The sequence below is a fragment of the Sciurus vulgaris genome (genome assembly GCF_902686455.1).
Source record: "Sciurus vulgaris genome assembly, chromosome: 19".
Classification (NCBI taxonomy): Eukaryota; Metazoa; Chordata; class Mammalia; order Rodentia; family Sciuridae; genus Sciurus; species Sciurus vulgaris.
In genome coordinates this window covers 4580342-4599649 of record NC_136480.1, presented here as the reverse complement: position 1 = coordinate 4599649, position 19308 = coordinate 4580342, and the positions used below count along the sequence as shown (strand labels likewise).

At 39.6% G+C, this 19308-nt stretch overlaps 1 pseudogene across 1 annotated transcript; it reads right to left on the bottom strand.

The window, feature by feature from the left end:
• Positions 1–677: 677 nt before the first annotated feature.
• LOC306650349 (vomeronasal type-1 receptor 90-like) lies at positions 678–2256 on the bottom strand (annotated as a pseudogene). Its single transcript has one exon. The product of its transcript is annotated as a vomeronasal type-1 receptor 90-like (transcript).
• Positions 2257–19308: the final 17052 nt, after the last annotated feature.

The window sequence follows — 19308 nt, the reverse complement described above, 5'->3', positions numbered from 1 at the left end:
ATCTTCAGATGCTTTTGGACTTGAGTTGTTTCCTCATTGGGCTATCATGAATAATGCTACTAGTAACACTGGTGTGCGTGTGATAACTTGAGTTCCTATGTTGAATTCTTTCAAACAGATCAATCAAAGGACAATTTTGGTGGTGAATACCTGTAATCCCAGTGGCTGGGCTGACTGAGACAGGAGGATCTTGAATTGAAAGCTAACCTCAGCAAAAGTGAGGCACTAAGTAACTCAATGAGACCCTGTCTTCAAATAAAATACAAATAGGGCTGGGAATGTGGCTCAGTGGCTGAGTCCCCAGAGTTCAGTCCCTGGTGCCCCCCAAAATGAATACATAAAAATAAAAAATAATTGATGGATCAGTTGGTAATTCAGGGAAATAAACATTGATATATTTGGTTGGACAAAAATACAACTCACTGAAGCACTTTATAAAAAGTACTGTACACTCTTAATGTCTTATAAATGGCTAACCAAGCCCATGAACATGAGACCTACCCCATAAAAATCACTTGCTGACCCCAAGTAGACAGATTGGGCCCTTATGTGATTTCAAAAAAGTAAATGATTTCTGTTTCTATTACATATTTTTTATTCAATTGTCTCAAAGTAAACAAATTTAGCAAAACATGCACATATCCATATTCATTTAACCCAGGGTTCATATAGTCTGTGCTGTGATTTACTATTCAGAAGCCAGTGTTTTGGTACATTCAGAAAAATTACCTATCACTCTAGTGAAACATGTTTTGTCTTTCCCAAAAAGAATTTGAAGAAGTTAATAATTTGTTTTTCAGTACAGATTAGCAACAAAGGACTGGTTGTGGCATAGCCATTAGCCACCATCATCTGGATAAATTGACAAACACGGTCATTGTTCCACATAGGTCTTAAGGAAGACAAGATGCAGTCTAAACAGTACATGAGCATGAAGAAACTCATGAGCAGCAGGATGGTCCTGGTGGCCCTCTGTACAGGAGATTCTCTGGGAGAAAGACTGGTGCTAGAAAGTTGCTGGAAGTGCTTCTTATGCCTGCACAAGAGGGTCACCATGTAACCACTTGAGAGAGCCATGAGCCCTATAAGGAAGCCATCCCGGAATACACCTAATACAGAAAATAAATGTCTGGGGAAGTAACTCACTGGTAAAATCGTGCAGTAGTCAGTAATAATTACAAGACCACGTGAGGTCACATTGGGGATCACAGTAGGAGAGATTGGAAAGTGAGCACTCAGGGACATGTAGAACACCCACAGGAACACAAGGGAACACAGGCTCTGATGTGGGGACTTATGTTTGAACTTCGCCAAGCAGGAGCTCCTGGGACTGAGGGTGATGGCCTGGAGGACACTCAGCAGGCAGGTGGCACAAATGGAGAAGCCCCTCAAACACCTGTACAAGTAGATAAGTGATTTACATTTGTTGTCATCCCAAAAGACCTGAGGCACAAAAATATTTGTAGGAGTGTACCCAAAAATTATCAGCATCCCTATGTGGATTAGGGCCAAGAGTCCAGTGATCAAGTCAGTGGGCTTGAGCTTGTGCTGGAGAAGGAACCTGAAGATGTGGAAGAGAAGAAGGATGGTGTTGGCTTAGATCCCAATGGCAACTTCAGAGAAAAGTGCATTTCTCATACTAATAAAATCATATAGTTGGTTGGTCTTTTTCATCTTTTGGGCAAAGAATCACATTATATCTTAGGAGAAAAGAAAGACAAAGTCTTTATTTCAAATAGTAACATCATCATCAATCTCAGCCTCCACTCTTATCATCAGGAAATGTGTTCCATCTCCCCAACACACACTTCTCCCCCTTCAGTCCTCAAGTCTCTCTGACACCCTCCAGGTGCCATTCTCCTGTTATTATCAAATCAGGTCTGGATTATATAACAATTGTTGGTTTCCCACTGTACATCACCTTTTGCATCCATTCACAATTACCATATGCTATTGAAAATAGTTGTAGTTAATAATTTCATCTTTGTTTTCTCTGGGGGATTATTTGGTTTTCATATTTTTTTGAAGTGCTTGGGATTGAAACCAGGGTTTTGTGCTTTCAAGGCAAGTACTCTACCAACTGAGCTACGTCCTCATCCCATTTTTATCTTTCTCATCTTCATAAAGCCCCAGGTACATATGAGAAGCTCTACAATATGTGTTGAATTTAATTGGGAGGAATGCATAATGATAGAGAATTCCAACTTTGTAAAGAACTAAATGTCAGTGGAGTAGATTTACAATTAAATATATCATTTCAGTGTTGTCTTTATTCTGGTTTAGTACCAGACCTATATCTTTAAAATATGAACTGAGACAACATTGAGGAAAATACACTGTAATACACATTGAATTTACATCTGATCTTTCATCGAGTTCAAGAATGACCTTGACCTTGAGCAGTCTATGATGGTAAACAGTGATCATCTCATCTATGAAATATGGACAGTCAGATGATATATACTCTACAAGTATGAGTTAAAGAAGATGAAGTACAATCTGTGGAAATGTTTCATAAATATAATGACCTCAAGAAATATTGGTCATTATGATTTAATTATGCCATTTCTCATGCATGTGTCATGGGAGGTTTAATTCACTTCTTTTTATAATGACTACTTCTGCTGTTTTCTCAAAATTTCCATGATGTTAAACATTTTAGGAGTATGTATAGAAATATTTTTGGTGGTACTTTAGTACTGTCTTTGAATGCTAGAGTAACTGTCTGTCTTAAATTCTGTTATTATTATCACCAGAATAACTACCCTAAGTGAGCCAAGTCCAGTTATCAAATATTAGTAGGAATATATTCTAATATTTCCTACTCAGTCATCTGTACTTAGGGTGGTAATTAAAGTCACAGTTAAAGTAGATTCAGGATCATTCCATTGTAAGGTTTTCATTAAAGAAAGAACATGTCACACAATCCTGAATGGATCTCCTAAAGAGTTCCAATTTTCTTCTCCACAAAGGAAGCAATTTTTCAGTTCAGAGACTGAAGCACAAAAGTGGTACTGAAAATTTTATATTGAACTACTGATGGAATATTTTCTATAGAAGGCATATTTGTGCTGCAAGTCAGGTGTCTTAAAATACATATGTATTTTAAATCATTTACAGGCACATATTGAAAAATAACAGTCATAAGAAAATATGTGTGAGGCTAAATCATTTCATGATGCTGTAGAAATGTAGATCTAAAAGGCAAGATACTAAGAAAAAATGGAAAAGTTAAATAACAATGAGCATGGAGTACTATTTAAAATCCAAGGTGATGTAGATACTTGGTTAAAACATTGAAGAGTTGATTTTTGTTTATTTCAATTTTTAATTGAAGTCTATTTATATTTGGATATGGAACCCAGCATTATAATTCAGTATGTGTATACAGTATGTAGTGATCTAATCTGGGTACTTCTCATCTTCTCAAATGTTGTCATTTTTATGTTTCAAACCTCCCAACACTTCTCTGGTTATTTTGAATTTTATAAGTAATTATTATATACTGTCATCAAGAGTTACTTTCCTCTCTTAACTGTTTTTGGCACTCCTCATCCATCATCTATCTCATTCTCTTTCTTATAATAGGTCTAGGAAGTTTTCTGATTTTGGTCTTTTTGTGATCATCTGTTTCAGTTTTAATGCATGAGAACCAACATGCAGTATTAGTGGAAAATAAAAACTCTCTACCATCACTAGGAAAAGATGATTTTCTCCCCGAGCAATGATCAGGTAAAGTGACACAATTTTCTCCATTCACTCATTAAATATTTTGGGGTTGTCTCCCATGATCTCTAGAAAGAAGAAAACAAAGATATAAATCAAATGTCCATATGTGTCCAAGATTTTGTGGGTCACATTTGATCACTAGGATTTAATTCTTTTTTTGTGAGATCTATGTACATATAAATGGCATGTGCCACTTCTAATAAATATTTCACAAATTGAAATATTATATGGTTATTTCTATGGTATAAGTTGAAATAATCCATATTCGCATGTAATAACTGACTTCAAAAAATGTTTTAGGCCAGGTGCACTGTCATATTCCTGTAATACATATTCCTGTATTCCTGTAATGTCATATTCCAGAGGCTTATGAGTCTGAGACAGGAGGACTGCTAATTCAAAACTAGCCTCAGTAATGCAGCAAGACCCTAAGAAACTTAGCCAGGCTCTACCTCAATATAAAAAAAAAAATAAAAAAGCCTGGGGATATGGCTCAGTGGTTAAGTGTCAAAAAAATGTTTTAAACCCTGCATAAAACTCAACTCAAAATGGATCAAGGACCTCGGAATCAGACCAGACACCCTGCATCTTATAGAAGAAAAAGTAGGTCCAGATCTTCAACATGTTGGCTTAGGATCAGACTTCCTTAACAGGACTCCCATAGCACAAGAAATAAAAGCAAGAATCAAAAACTGGGATAGATTCAAACTAAATAGCTTTCTCTCAGCCAAGGAAACTATCAGCAATGCGAAGAGAGAGCCTACACAGTGGGAGAAAATCTTTGCCACTCATACTTCAGATAGAGCACTAATTTCCAGAATATATAAAGAACTCAAAAAATTCTACACCAAGAATACAAATAACCCAATCAACAAATGGGCTAAGAAATGAACAGACACTTCACAGAAGAAGATGTACAAGCAACCCACAGATATATGAAAAAAATGTTCACCATCTCTAGTAATAAGAGAAATGCAAATCAAAACTACCCTAAGATTCCATCTCACCCCAATTAGAATGGTGATTATCAAGAACACAAGCAACAATAGGTGTTGATGAGAATGTGGGGGAAAAGGTACACTCATATATTGCTGATGGGGTTGCAAATTATTGCAGCCACTCTGGAAAGCAGTATGGAGATTCCTCAGAAAGCTTGGAATGGAACCACCACTTGACCCAGCTATCCCACTCCTTGGCCTATACCCAAAGGACTTAAAATCAGCACACTACAGAGATACAGCCACATCAATGTTCATTGCTGCTCAATTCACCATAGCCAGATTGTGGAACCAACCTAGATGTCCTTCAATTGATGAATGGATAAAGAAACTGTGGGATATATATACAATGGAATATTACTCCGCCATAAAGAATGGTAAAATGATGACATTTGCAGACAAATGGATGAAATTGGAGTATATCATGCTAAGTGAGATAAGCCAATCTCAAAAAACTAAAGGATGATTGATCTTGCTGATAAGTGGATGATGACATATAATGGGGGGAGGGAGGGGTTAATGTTAGGGTTAGGGTTAAGTTTAGGGTTGGGGTTAAGGAGGGTGGCAAAAATGGAGGAAGGAAGGACTGTATAGAGGGGTGGGAGGAGTGGGGGGAATGGAAAAAATAACAGAATGAATCAAACAACATTACCCTATGTAAGTTTATGATTACACAAATGGTATGCCTTGACTACACGTACAAACAGAGAACATGTATCCCATTTCTTTACAATAAAAAAAGTTTTAATATTGCCTTTTCTCAACAACAACAAAATGCATATTATGAAACAAAACAAATTATATTCTTTCACATCATTGCTGTGACATACAGGATCTTATTTAATTTACTTAAACATTTGAGCCTTACCAAAACAAAGTTTTATAGCACTCCTTGAATAACATGCTTTAATTACCTGTGTCCTAAGGCTCCTGGATGACATTAACTTCACTTTCTTTGAGTCTGCAGTCCTACAACCTGGAGTAATGAAAAACAGAGTGTATGGGTGCTATGAATTTGCAATAATAGTCAGAAATTCAATGATCTTTCTTTTTGTTCATTGCCTTAAAACCATTGTAAAATTGTTTCTGAGTGCAAATTTTTAAATCAGTAGCAGGAAAATCTTAGATCCTTTCCTGACAGTATGCTTCAAAGAAAGGGACACAATTTGATGTAATTCTGAGCACAACTAATATTTCTCCACATAGTGCCAGGAGAAAGGCCAGAGAAATCCTCTAGTCATTGTGCTATCTCCAATTTTGACCCACAACCAATCATAGCACTAAAAGATGAACATCAAGTATATATGATTGGGGCTGGTGATATAGCTCAGTTGATAGAGTGCTTGCCTTGCATACACAAGGCCCTGGGTTAAATCACCAGCACCAAAAAAAAAAAAAAAAAAAAAAGTATATATGATTAAAATTATGTAAATATATCATGGCAGTTTTGTAAAGAAAGGTCTATTTTAATGTCCATGCTGATGTAACATTGTTGTTATAAAGCATCCTGGGTAATGGGAATAATTCATAAAGATAAGCTCAGAGAAATCCTGAGGCATGTCCCTTCCCAGCTGTTCTCCATCGTGATCGTGCCTGACATGGTACAGTCTAGGAAATCGGGACAGAATGCAAGCTCTCTGCCATCAGTGGGGTGAAGTGAAAGACACTCCTCAAGTTAGGGTCTCAGGAGTGTTGCCACCAGTGTAGTACCTGGATGTCCTCTTGTACCAGGTACAAATTTTGTACCTTACACACTGGAAATTGGAAGCTGCCCCCAGACAGGATATTCTGTGTGTAAGGATGTGTAAATCACAAGGAGCTTAATATAAATTTCTAAAATAGTACTCATTTGAAGAATCCACATCTGATAACAAGAAGGAAAATCTAAGTCAGCAGAGTAAAATAGATCACATATAAAATATAAAAGACATGTCCAAAAACATTCAGAATTTTTTTTTGTTAGAGCCAATAGTGAAGATTGGGGTGTCCTCATGGTTAAGGCTCCCTTTATATCTACATCAAGAAAATGTTTATGTTAGACATTGTGCCATCCTGCTCTCACCAGCATCATGGGCAGCCATATGATACATACATCATCATACCTGTTCCCCCAAACCAGTGAGAACGTCTCAGACAGTGGACATGAGCTGGAGGCCAGGACAGAAGCAGAGAGAATTACAGGAAGAAGACACCCCTCTGCAGTCCCCACTGCGAGTCTGGGTTCTTAGGACATTTGGGGTGGGCAGATTCCAGGGTGAAGGAGTGAAGAACATCTGTTCTATCATCTCTAGTGCGAGCATCATCCTGCCTCTATCTTAGGGATGAGATGACAGATAAATTCTATTATTTATTCACCACTTAGCATGTGCAGGCTCACGTGCTTTGGATTGTCATTATCACAAAGCTCAGCTTTGTCACTGTTGCCACTCTCGCCATTCCCCCTTCTATTCACTAAGGAAAAAATGGACAAAGGGGACTTGGGTGGTGAGACTGGTCCTGCTTAAGCAAGTGGATTAGTTACTGAGATCAATGTTGGCAGCACCCTCTGCCTTTTGGCACCACTTGTGGTGAAAATCTATGAGCACTAGAGAGAAATGGCTGGCCCCTCAGGGAAGCCAAAACCATCACTAAGCAGGTGTGAGTCCTGCAGGCACATCTGCTGCAAAATACACAAATTCCAGCAATGTAAGGAGCAAAACCTGGACAAATATTTGGACAAATGAATGATATCTAGTGACTAGTCAAAGTGAGAATTATTGGTTGCTTTATAAATTGCCAGGATTCATACTTACAGCTATAATATTTATATTATCACTATTTTAAATTTTATCCGAGAAAAGCCACTAGAAGAAAAGGTATTCTTTTAAAGTAAGGAGACAGGAAGCCCCCAAGATGCTTCTTTGCAGATCCCAAGTTGTCATTACTGGAAAACCCAAGTAGTCCTGCAGGAAAGTCAGTCTATCTGATTGAAGTGATGATGTAAGATTTGAGTCCTTCTCTCCTGATCCACAGCTTTTCCTTTACTGTCTCATCTTGTACTTTGTGTCTTACTGAAAACAAAAGGAGGTATGTTCACATTTATCTGCTCATGCTAATGACATAAAAAATCAAGGTTTGTAAAAAAAAAAAAAAAAAAAATACTGAAAGCTAAGTACAGTGACCAGGGCAGGCTGGAATTTGAGTGACCTAAATATTCCTCTAAGCAAAATTGAATCCAGGCATTTCCATTGTGACAGAAATTGCAAAGGGCAAATTTTATTTTATTTTTTTAGTGACTAAATCTTTTTTTTTTTTTTTTTTTTTTTTTTTTTTTGTGGTGCTGGGGATCAAACCCAGGGCCTTGTGCTTGCAAGGCAAGCACTCTACCAACTGAGCTACCTCCCCAGCCCCTAAATCTTAAAAAACTAATGAACACAAATACTTTTTCTCAAAATTGTGAATTATATTCTTTGGTGGTTTGGCCCATGAATGGAAAATTGCCAGCATATTCATTTGATTTTTTAAAAATGCTTAATGCATATCCAAATCTTGTCATTAGGATTCCCTTATGTAACATTTCCTAGCTGATAGAGTACAGGGAAAGGGAATATTTAATTTGTAAAATTAATTTGAATGCAGACTTCACCTCAAGATTTAAATATATGTTTTATAACAGTGTGAGTTTCCACTCTACGAAATGAGGTTTTGATCATAGAACCTCATTTCCTTCTAAACAAACCTTACAATTATTCAAACTATGGAAGTCACTTACATTAATAATAGTTCTTTTTGGTTTTCAAACATGACAGAAGCAATATTATAAGTCATAAAAATATTAAATTAAAACTTACAACTTTCTTGATTATATATCCAAATAAATAATGTATGTCTCTAGAATAGATATTATATGTAAGTTATTTCACTAGATGACATTAAATTTGAAAAAGTGGAGAATTAAAATTAATTGATATTCCCTACACAAAAACTTGACTAATTTCAGGAGGTTTTAATTTGAAGAAGCTGGGGGAGGGGGGGAAATAACAGAATTAATCAAATGCCATTACCATATGTAAATTTATGATTACACAAATGGTATGCCTTTACTTCATGTACAAACAGAGAAACAACATACATCCCATTTGTTTGTAATAAAAATAAATAAAGGTAAAAAAATTAAAGAAGCTAACATTCTAAAAAGGACTGTTGGATCTGATATCTCCTCTGCATCTAGTGGAAACCTCACTAGTAGACTCAAATTTTCTCCTTCCACAGCCTTTCTAGGACCCACCTGCACTCTAATTCTGCATCTGAGGAAAGAGTAGCACGTACCCAGATGGCTAAAGCAGGGCAGGACTCCACGCAGCTGAGAAGAAGCCAAAGAGTTGTAAGTTTTTAGGAAAGGGTGTTTTTAAGTCCTGTATCTCCAGGCCTGTAGTTTTAATGTCTGTAGAAAGGTGACAAGATCCCACTAGAGAACAGAGAACTCTGACTTTCCCAGTGGAACATGTCACCCCTTTCCTAATTTTACTTTATTCTCTTGTTGATAACAGCAGTCCTGGGAGATCTGGGTTCAAAACTTTTTTCTAAGTGCCCTGGACTCATCTGGAGAGGGATCCTGTTTGGTATTATGTCCCAGTCATGTTGAGACATTTGATACTCTCATTCTTATCCTAAGATCAAATTAACCCAAACCCATTCCACAGTTTACATAGCCTCTAGTTTGGGGTGAGGGGTTTCTGGCAACTCCTGTGGTTTCCGAGTGGCTCTGAGAGTCTGCTTCCTACAGTGTGTAACAGACTCATATTCCCTAGTCTGTTCTCATATGGAGCGCCTGGATTCTGGGTTTTGTTGGTTCTGTATATCACCATTTTCAAACTGGTAAATGTATGTTACAAGCTCCAAGTAATATACTGAAATTAATCTAGTATAAAATGGAAAAGAAACAAGTAGAGGCAAATTTAAAGGTCACAGGTTGAGGAGATCCCTGGCAGATTGAACATAGAGCTGAGGCAGAGCCCAAGCCAGTGTCTACTCTAAGGAACCTGCATGATAAGCCCTCATCTTCACTAATAGAGGCAGGTAAAGTCCTGCATTTTCTCTGTGAGAGGCCATGTAAAATTAGTATCAGTCTCCTGTGTACTTTATGGGAAGTTTTATAAAACATTAAAGACCAAATGGAGCCCTGTGACCTAGATTCAAAGCAAAGTAAAATCATTTGAAGCAGACCCACTGATGTTTCAGGTATTGGAATCAGAAGAGAGGTCTTTATGGCCACCATTATCAATATGTGAAGGGTTAAAACAGGTATGATAACAAATACAAAATAGTTATTTCTAGAGAGAATGGGAAATTTGAACTAAATTGAAATATCTATAATGAAAAGTGTAACATCTTTAGGCTAAAATTTCATATGGATGGAAAGTTAGAACAAATGCCAAGGCATGAGACCTCCAAAACCACATGAAAGGAAGATATAAAACAGGAGAAGAGCACTGGTAAACAAGATTTCCAGCATGTGTGCAATTACACTTTTCTCTTCTGAGTAGGAGGCAGCCCAGGGCTTCATGAGATTTAAAAAAAAAAAAATTATCCCCACATGCAGCCCAATCCTGGTTCAGCCTCACCTCTGCCTTTGGTGACCTGGACTCTGCCCTCCTCTATGGCATGGTAGGGGTCATTGATCACCAGTGCCTCCTGGAATCCTTTTCCTCATGTACACTCTTCCCCTGGGAGGCTTCTGGGGTGAGCCATGACTCAGAAATGGCCAGTGTCCCCCTAACTTTTTGGAGTCTCCTTTTTTGTGGAACCAGGAGGAGCTCTCTGGAGAGGTAGTGAGGTGTAAACAAACACCCTTGTTCTACTGTGGACTCTGTGTGACTTTGGGCAGGTGAGGCCAATCTCTATCTACATTTCCCTAATTTTTAATAGAAAAATGACTCCATCCCTAATTGTGAGAATGAGGGATAGATACACTAATAACTGTGCTGTGGCTCCAACCAGCTAAACAAGAATCCCTAGGCATTAGGACTCAGTCTTTATATTTATAAAAGCTTTCATGGAGGTTCTCAGATGTAGTGTCTAGCCTAGAGTAAATGTTAATGGACCAAGCTTTGGAGTGGATCAGCATGCATTTGAATTCTGGCTACTTATACATGTACAGTCTTGAATAGATCTTTAACCACTCAGAAGCTCTGTTCACTCATCTAAAAGATGGGGCTGAATCATAGTAGGTACTTGGTACACCATGAGTGTTCCCTAAGCCAGGGAAGGACAGGTATTTTTTTCCACTTAACTGGTGGAATACATGGTGGTAGCTCCTTGCCTGCCCCAGCGTTGGCACTTCAAATAGATATCTGTAAGTAGGTTAAACTCAGATATTTGTTTAGACATAAGTGTGAGGAAGTATTATCACTTACTAAGAATAAAGCTTGTGACTTTTGTATGACTTTAGAAACTACAATTCTCATCCTCCTTTGCAGGTAGTTGTAGCCATTTTGACTAATAATACTTCCATGGAAGCCACATCTCATTGGTCTTTAGCTTTTGGCTTCCATTAAAAAAAGTTAATTGGTGCACACCAGTTATTCATGTAGGATTCATTGTGTCATATGTTATGTACACATAATTTTGTCAATTTAATTTTCTAGTACTTTCCATCACTTTCTACTTCCTCCTCCAATTTCCTTTTCTACTCTACTTTCTCCCTTCTGTTTTCACGAGCTCCTTTTATTTTTCTTCTTTTTCCCTCCCTATCTTCCATCTATGGGAGAAAATATTTGACTGCTGACTTCCTGAGTTTGGTTTTCTCATTTAACATGATACTCTCCACTTCCATCCATTTTTCTGCAGATGACAAAATTTTCTTCTTTGTGGCCATGTAAAATTCATTGTGTACACATGCCACATTTCTTTATCTGTTCACTTTTCCATAAGTTTAGACTTCTTCCATTACTAGGTTATTGTCAATAACAATGTTATAAATATTTTTCTGCATGAATTTCTATAATATTCTGACTTACGATCTTTTGGACAAGTAGGGATGTAGTGGGGGTCATGTGATAATTCCATTCTTAGACATTTCAGAAAACACTATAGTGATTTCCACATTAATCGTAGTGATTGACAATCCAACAGTATATAATGTTTTCTTTTATCTTCCTCTTTGACAGCATTGATTATTATTCATATTAATGATGATTGACATTGTAATAGGAGATAAAATCTCAGTGTTTTGATTTGAATTTCCCCGAGTGCTAAAGATGTTCAACATTTTTTCACATATTTGTTGACTATTTCTGTTTTTTCATTTTTCTAATTTTTTAAAGCAATGCCTTTTTAGTTAATTGGCACTTTTATTTACTGGGTATAGGGGGTTTGTTAATGTTTTTGTTTCTTCCTATATTCTGCATATTAATCCTCTGCTGGAAGAGAACCTGGAATGTTTTTTCCCATTCTGTAGGCTCTCTTCACATTTTTAATTATTATTTTTTGCTGCGCAGAACATTTTTAATTCAAAGTCATCCCCCTTATTGATTCTTGATTTTATTTCTTGAGTATTAGCTGTCCTAGTAAGGAAGTTGTTTCTTGTGCCAGTCTTCCAGAGTTGATGAAATTTTTTTTTTCTTGTAGCTGCACTATTTCTGGTGTAACTTCTAGGTCTTCAGTGAACTTTTGAGATGATTTTTGTGTATGCAGGGTGAGAAATAGGGATGAAGTGTTACTCTTCTACATATGAATATCCAGTTTTCCCAGCACCATTTATTAAAAAGCATTTCTTTAATGTTTTTTTGGCATCTTGGTCCAGGATCTGGTGACTGTAAACATGTGCACAATGCCTCTGCTTGTACTCTTTTCCATCGGCCTTCATGTTTATTTTGATGCCAGTACCATGCTGTTTTTGTTACTAGAGCTCTGTAGTGTAAGTTGAGATCAGGTATTGTGATGACCCCAGCATTGTTCTCATTGGTCAGTGGTGCTTTAACTCTTCTAGGTCTTTTATTTTTTTGTATGATAGGATTATTTTTTCCAGTTTTGTGAATAATGCCACTGGTATTATGATGGGGATCACACTGGCTCTGTATACAAGGATAATATGGCCATTTTAACAATATTAATTCTGCCTACCCAAGAACACTGAACTTCATTCCATCTTCTAGTGTCTTTCTCTCTCTTTAGAGTTTCATAAGTTTGATTATAAATCTCCTTAACCTCTTTGAGTGGATTTATTTTTGGAGATTTCTTTAAAGTGTATTGTGAATGGTATTTTTTCCTCTCTTCTTTTTCAGTGGATTCATTATTGATATCTACAAAAGAAATTGAATTTATGTTGATCTTGTATATTTCTCTGTTTTGAATTTGTTTGTCAGTTCAGATGTCTTCTGGTGGAGTGTTTTCATTCTTATGTAGGATCATATGATCTGCAAACTGATCATTTGACTGCTTCCCTTCCTGTTGGTATGTCTTTGGTTTTCTCTTCTTACCTGTATGCTGTGGCTAAAATTTCCTGTGCTTTATCAAATAGGAATGGAGAGAGTAGGCATCCTTCTCTTGATCCTAATTTAGAAGAAATGCTTTCAGTTTTCTCCTGCTTGGTGTGATGTTGTCTTTGAGTTTGTCATATATAGTCTTCATGATGCTGAGATAAGTTGCTATTGAGCCTAATTTCTTCAGAGTTTTTATTATGAAATGGCACTAAAATTTTGCAAAGGTTGTTCTGCATCTATTGAGATGATCATGTAATCTTGCTCTTAATTCTACTTATATGATGAATTATATTTATTTATTTGCATATATTGAACGACCCTGGCTTCCTGGTATAAAACAAAATGGATCATGATATACAATCTTCTCAACGTGTTTGTGAATATGATTAGCTAATTTTTATGAGGTATTTTTGCAACTATATTTTCAGACAAATTGCTCTACAGTTTTCTTTGTGTGGTCTGTCCTTATGTGGTATTGGTATCAAAGTTCCATGAGCACTGTTAAATAGATTTTGAAGCATTTCCCTTCATTTTCTGTTTCATGGAGCAATTGGAGAAGCAATAACATTAGTTATTTTGTAAATGTGTGGTAGAATTCAGCTGAGACTACATAAGGTCCTCTGCTTTTCCATTTTGAATGGCTTTAAAATATTTTTTTTAGTTTATCCCAATGGTGCACACCTGTAATCCCAGGAGCTTTGGAAACTGAAGCAGGTGGATGGCAGGTTCAAAGCCATCCTTTAGATCAAAGAGTTTGTGTATCAAATAAAATATAAAAAAAAAAAGGTTTGGGGATGTAGTGCAGTGGTTAAGAGCCCTTGAATTTAATCCCCAGTACAAAAAAAAAACATTTTTATTAGTGATTCATAATTATCTTAACAGTGTGTTCATTGTGATATATTCATGTATGTGCGAAACATCATTAGATCAGTCTCATTCCTCAGTGCCTCAGTGAGGAATCCCTCTCATCCCCCCTCCCTGCAAGCCTCTATTGTGCTCTTCTTCTTTCTGTTTTTGTAAGATCCACTCTCTTTTCTTCATTCCATTTTTGTTTCTATATTACACATATTAGAGAAAACACTTGATCCTTTATGTTCTGAGTTGGGCTTATTTCGCTTAGCATGATGTCCTCCACTTTCATTCATTTCCCACAATTGACATAATTCCATTCTTTACAGCTGAGTATAATGATTACACACTTGAAGAGATGTGTAGATGCTATTTCCTGGGAATGTCACCTATCAGCACACAGGACATCCCATGTTCATTCCCAGGTGGATGTCATGTGAACCAGAAAACAGACCCAGGAAAGAAAACATAATATCTGAAGCATATAATGGCCTCCTGGCTGTGGTTTTGACTACTTGTACATCCAATGAGCAGCCTGGGCACATCCAGAGGGTCCTTCATTGTCTGCATTGACAACTAATCTATGTCTGTGGCCCACGTTTCCATGATAGTTTTGTTCCTGAGAGGAAGGAGTTAGCCTGAAGTTGAAAACTCACCATCCTGTAGGTGTTCCCATGACTAAAGCAGTGCACCATCTCTCTGTGTCCTAACAGGGTAAGATGAGGATTCTCTTTGGGCATTTTTTTTTTCTTCGTTCTTTTTTCCTGGTCTTCAGAGCAGTTTATTAGTAATAGACAGTGGTCGCACCAAGAGGCACCAGTCACTGACTGCACCACATAAACAGTAGAAAGCTCTATTAGTAGTGCAGGAAATTCAAGGGAGCAGCTAGAAAATGGGGGCAAATAGGCTAAAAACTAGAATGTTCATTCCAAGATTCTTTGTATAAATCTTTTTACTTTATGAAGTAAATACACTGAGAAACAGTGAAAATATATTCACATTCATTTCATGTGGAAACTACCAACACATTTAATTTTAAAAAATGTATCTTTGCCTGCTTCTTTCAAAGAAAAACTTAAATATGACTTTAGTTTTTAAAAAATACAATAAGGAAATAATTACATTCTTAGTCTGAAAACATCTTGCAACTTATAGCCAGGGTCAATGAATTCTGAATACTGAGAGTGTAAAAATTAAAATCAAAATGTAAACTGAGTATTTCCTTTCTCATTAGAAAATCAGCTAGAAAGATGATCTTGTTCAAGCACCTTTGGTTCCTACAGATGACGGTCTTGTAGGTACCTCTGGGAGTGTCCCACAGAGCAGCAGGGCCTGGGTCTCTGTGCGCTGGGAAGCCAGTGCCCTGGTGTCTGAGGTGGCCTTGGCAGCCACACAGCCCAGTAGGGTGGCTGCTCACCTTGGTCCCTGGGTCTCCAGTGGTGCTTTCTATTTTTCCTTCCAGCTTCACAGTATGAACCCAGCCCACAGGTCGATGAGAAGACAGTAAGAGCAGGACTAAATTCAGTTGTCTCTTTAAAACCAAGTCATGAGCTAAAAGTGTTGTACCCCTTAAAAATCATTTTAGGAAATGGAAAGATAAGAGGAAGAAGATGGTAAGTGATCCTCTGGATGCTGCATGACAGTGTGAACCTTAGGGTGTCCTGCCTGCGGTGATTTTGGCAGAAGCTTGCTTGACACCTGCATGACCAGCAGGGTTGCCTGGCCCCAGTGGGGGACCCTGCAGCATGCAGGAGGCGGATGTTGGTGGCAAAGGAGGTCACCCCTCTGGCTTTGGGGAGGCTACTGGCCCCTTGCTTCTGCCTACCCTCAGGATGTGCTGTGCAGGGCATGTGCAGGGCTGTGCGAAACTACTGTCCCTATAGGGGATTCAGTATTCTCCTTTACAAAGGAGCTGTGTTGGCAGGGCCTCTCCCGGGTCCTGGGGGCCCGCCCTTGGGAACCTGTGCATCAGATGGCACCAGACAGCACCTCTGAAGCCCTCTGTTGACCAAGGCTGGCACATGTGGTGTTGGTATGACCACTAACCCACCAGCAGAGATCTATTTAGAAACAGCCAAAGAAATCCGGGGACAAGCAAACAAAGTGGACACCAGGCTGGACAATACCTAGGTACACACAGGAGGAATGGGAAAGAGACATATGTGCAACTAGTGAGCATCACTGCAAGTGAAGAGGGAAGGTTTCAGAAGGCTCCATGCATGCAGGCCCACACTCAGCTGGATGGGCACTCTCACATCTAGGCCAGGTGGTCAAACACACCAAGGGTCCACAGCCCTTGCAGCATGCTGCTCCTGAGTGAATGGCTGGGCAGGGAACAAGCCTACACACAAACCTAACAGTGGGGTGCTGGCTGGTGATGTAATGCCAAGTTGTGATACTAGGAGAACCACAGGAATGACAAGTGACCTCAGAATGCGGCCTGAGCCCATAGCGGGGCTGCTGTGCCTCTGTTCTAGCCACCACTCCATGCTGGCTGACCTCCTGCAACCCCATTGTGAACAGGCCCACCTGCTGAACTGATACTTGAACATTGGAAGAGCCCTGACTTCATCAGAGGCTACCCAACCTTTGCACACTGGGCCTGAGGACAGAGGCTGTGGAGTGCTTGACTGTTCCAGAGGCTGGCTGGCCTCAGCAGGCATCTGGGAAGATGAGGCAAGGTGACCAGTCACCTCTGAAATGTGCCTCGAGTCACCGGTGTGCACAGGTATGTTACAACTCTATTCACTGAACATATACAAATAAATAACTTATTTTGAATTACATACTTTAAACACACGTTCTCATCACCTAGAAACATCAAGGGGCACACAATACACTGCAGGGTCAAAGGCCAGAGCTCTGCCTCCACAGGACCCATTTTAATGGCTCCACAGGACTGACACAGTTGATTTTGGTTTGCATACTCCTCAGAAGGCTTGTGGCTGTGACAGAGGACTACAAACATAGGGTTTAAAACCTGAAGTGCTCACTGGAGCCTGCAGACCCAGCTACAAACCCTGGCTCCAAAGAGTTCTGTCCTCAGATGAGACTCCTGAGGCCTCGGTCTCCATCTGAGTCACAAAACTGGTCATGGTGTGCCCAAGGCCACTTCCCATGCACACACTGCTGAGGTTCCACCCACCAGGTCATACCTGTCCCCCATCATGGCCAAGAGCAGGACTTCAGTTGGCCACAATCACAACTTGGCACAGTGCTTGTGGCAAAGGTGGTCCCAATCAGAAGGGCCTGGAGTTGAGAAAGTCCACCTGACCTGAAGGCAGCAGAAATGTATGGCAGGTCAAACCTTCTTCCCTTTATGGAAAATTAGTGTCCCAAGAGACAAAGATGTCACAGTTTCCTGTGATGAAAACGAAACCCTCCCAAGAGGGAAGGGGCACCCCCCATGACAGTCAGCTGCTGCCCCTCCCAGGCCTCCCTCTGTGGGTTTCAGCCTGAGGCCCCTGTGGTTGAGCTGGTGTGTGCTGCAGAGTGGGAATGCCATGCAGCTCATGAACCAGAGACACTCCTGGCAGATGGCTTCCCCAAAAATTCATGTTTCAAGTGGACGTGAGTCAAGCCTCCTCCAGTTCTGCTACAAAGCTCTTACTCACTGGAGACTGCCTTCCAGCTACACAGCAAGTCAATACAGTCCTGCAGGGCCAGAGGGTGTGGTAGCAAAGTTGATCCTACTGTGAAGGTCTGAGGATGCTGCACTGGCTGGACCAGGAGAGGGGAGAGTGTGGGGACACTGCTTCTGGCCACTTCTTCCTCTGGCTGACAAGAACATGCTGGCTATGAGCAGAAAAAAGGGTGCTGGTTTTGAGAAAGGCTCTTGTGTTGCTTAAAATTCCATCTAGATATCCATGTGGACAGGTCCGCAGGTGAGAGCAGAGGGCTGGGAAGAAAACAGACACTTGGGAAGCAGGGGAGGCGGAGAATGCTTCCTGCCATGAGACGAGGTGACCTAGTGTGAGGTGAAGATGGAGAAGCACAGGAACCTCGCTCTGACCTGGGGACATGCCCATATTAAGCAAAGGTGAAGAAGACCATGAAGGAGACAGAGTGCAGGGTCATTCAGTTAAGGGGATAAAAAAAAAAAAAAAAAAAAACAGGGAAATGCAACAACATGGATTTCTGGGAAGAGAGAATTGTAAAAAGAAAGGCAGGGCCCCTTGTACTGAAGACCACTCAAAAGTGAGCTAGAGAGCGACCAAGGAGGGACCATTAGATTTGGTGCCATAGGTGTTTCTGATGCTCTCAGTGGCACCACTGTCCACAGGTGGAGGGAACTAAAGCCACCTGGATGACTTATGGAAGAATAGAAGGTGGCACAGTGAAGGCCACAGCTGGGTATCAAATAAGGAGGTTTAACAGAGAAAGCCTATCTCCATGTGGTCATGTCATCCAGAGAGAAGTTCTGCCAGGCCACACAGTACCACTGTGCACTGGGTCACGTGAAGGGAACTTAGTCATCACAGCATAATTACACATTTCCTGTCCTCCCCAACACAGATTTCAAACAGTTCGTGGTATGTTTTTCAGTACTGATAAAGACCAAAAAGCTGATGGTGGCAAAGCCATTGGCCACAAACATCTAGGTACAATGATTAATTGACTCACTTTTCCAAATAATATGTACAAACATAATGCAGCCCACCAGGCACCACACAACAAGGAAACACATTAACAGCATGATGATCCTGGGGGCCCTCCCTTCTGGGGATGCTTTCAGAGAAAGGCTGGTGCTGTGACTGCCTCTTATGTCTACACAAATTGGCCACCATGTACCCACTAGAGATAGCCAGGACCCCTATGAATGGGACACATTCTGGATTCAAACTCCATTCAAAGACAAAATTCAAACCACACTTTGAGCAAGGAACTTCTATCTTTTATGAGTAAGGTATTCTCAAAACACAACAGTAGGAAATCAGGAAATCTTTAGAGAAAATGGCAAAAGACTTCAGGTGAAGTCAATCAAAGAAACTATAGTTAAAGGGAAGTCAGTCAATGTCCTTATCCTGAGGAATTCCTGAAGTAAGATGGTGGTTGAAGGGTCAAGCCAAGAGACTTATATCCAAGACCCAGGAACACACTTATCAAAGAGAAAATAAAGTGTTGACACACAGCAGCTTAGACAAATCCCTAGAAAATCACACTAAAAATCCAAAAGCGTGCACACAGCTGAGTGCCACTCAAGGCACACTGGTGATTGTGCCAGGTTGCACCCAGGAAGAACAGCTTCCAGGCCTTCAGAGGTTAAGGAT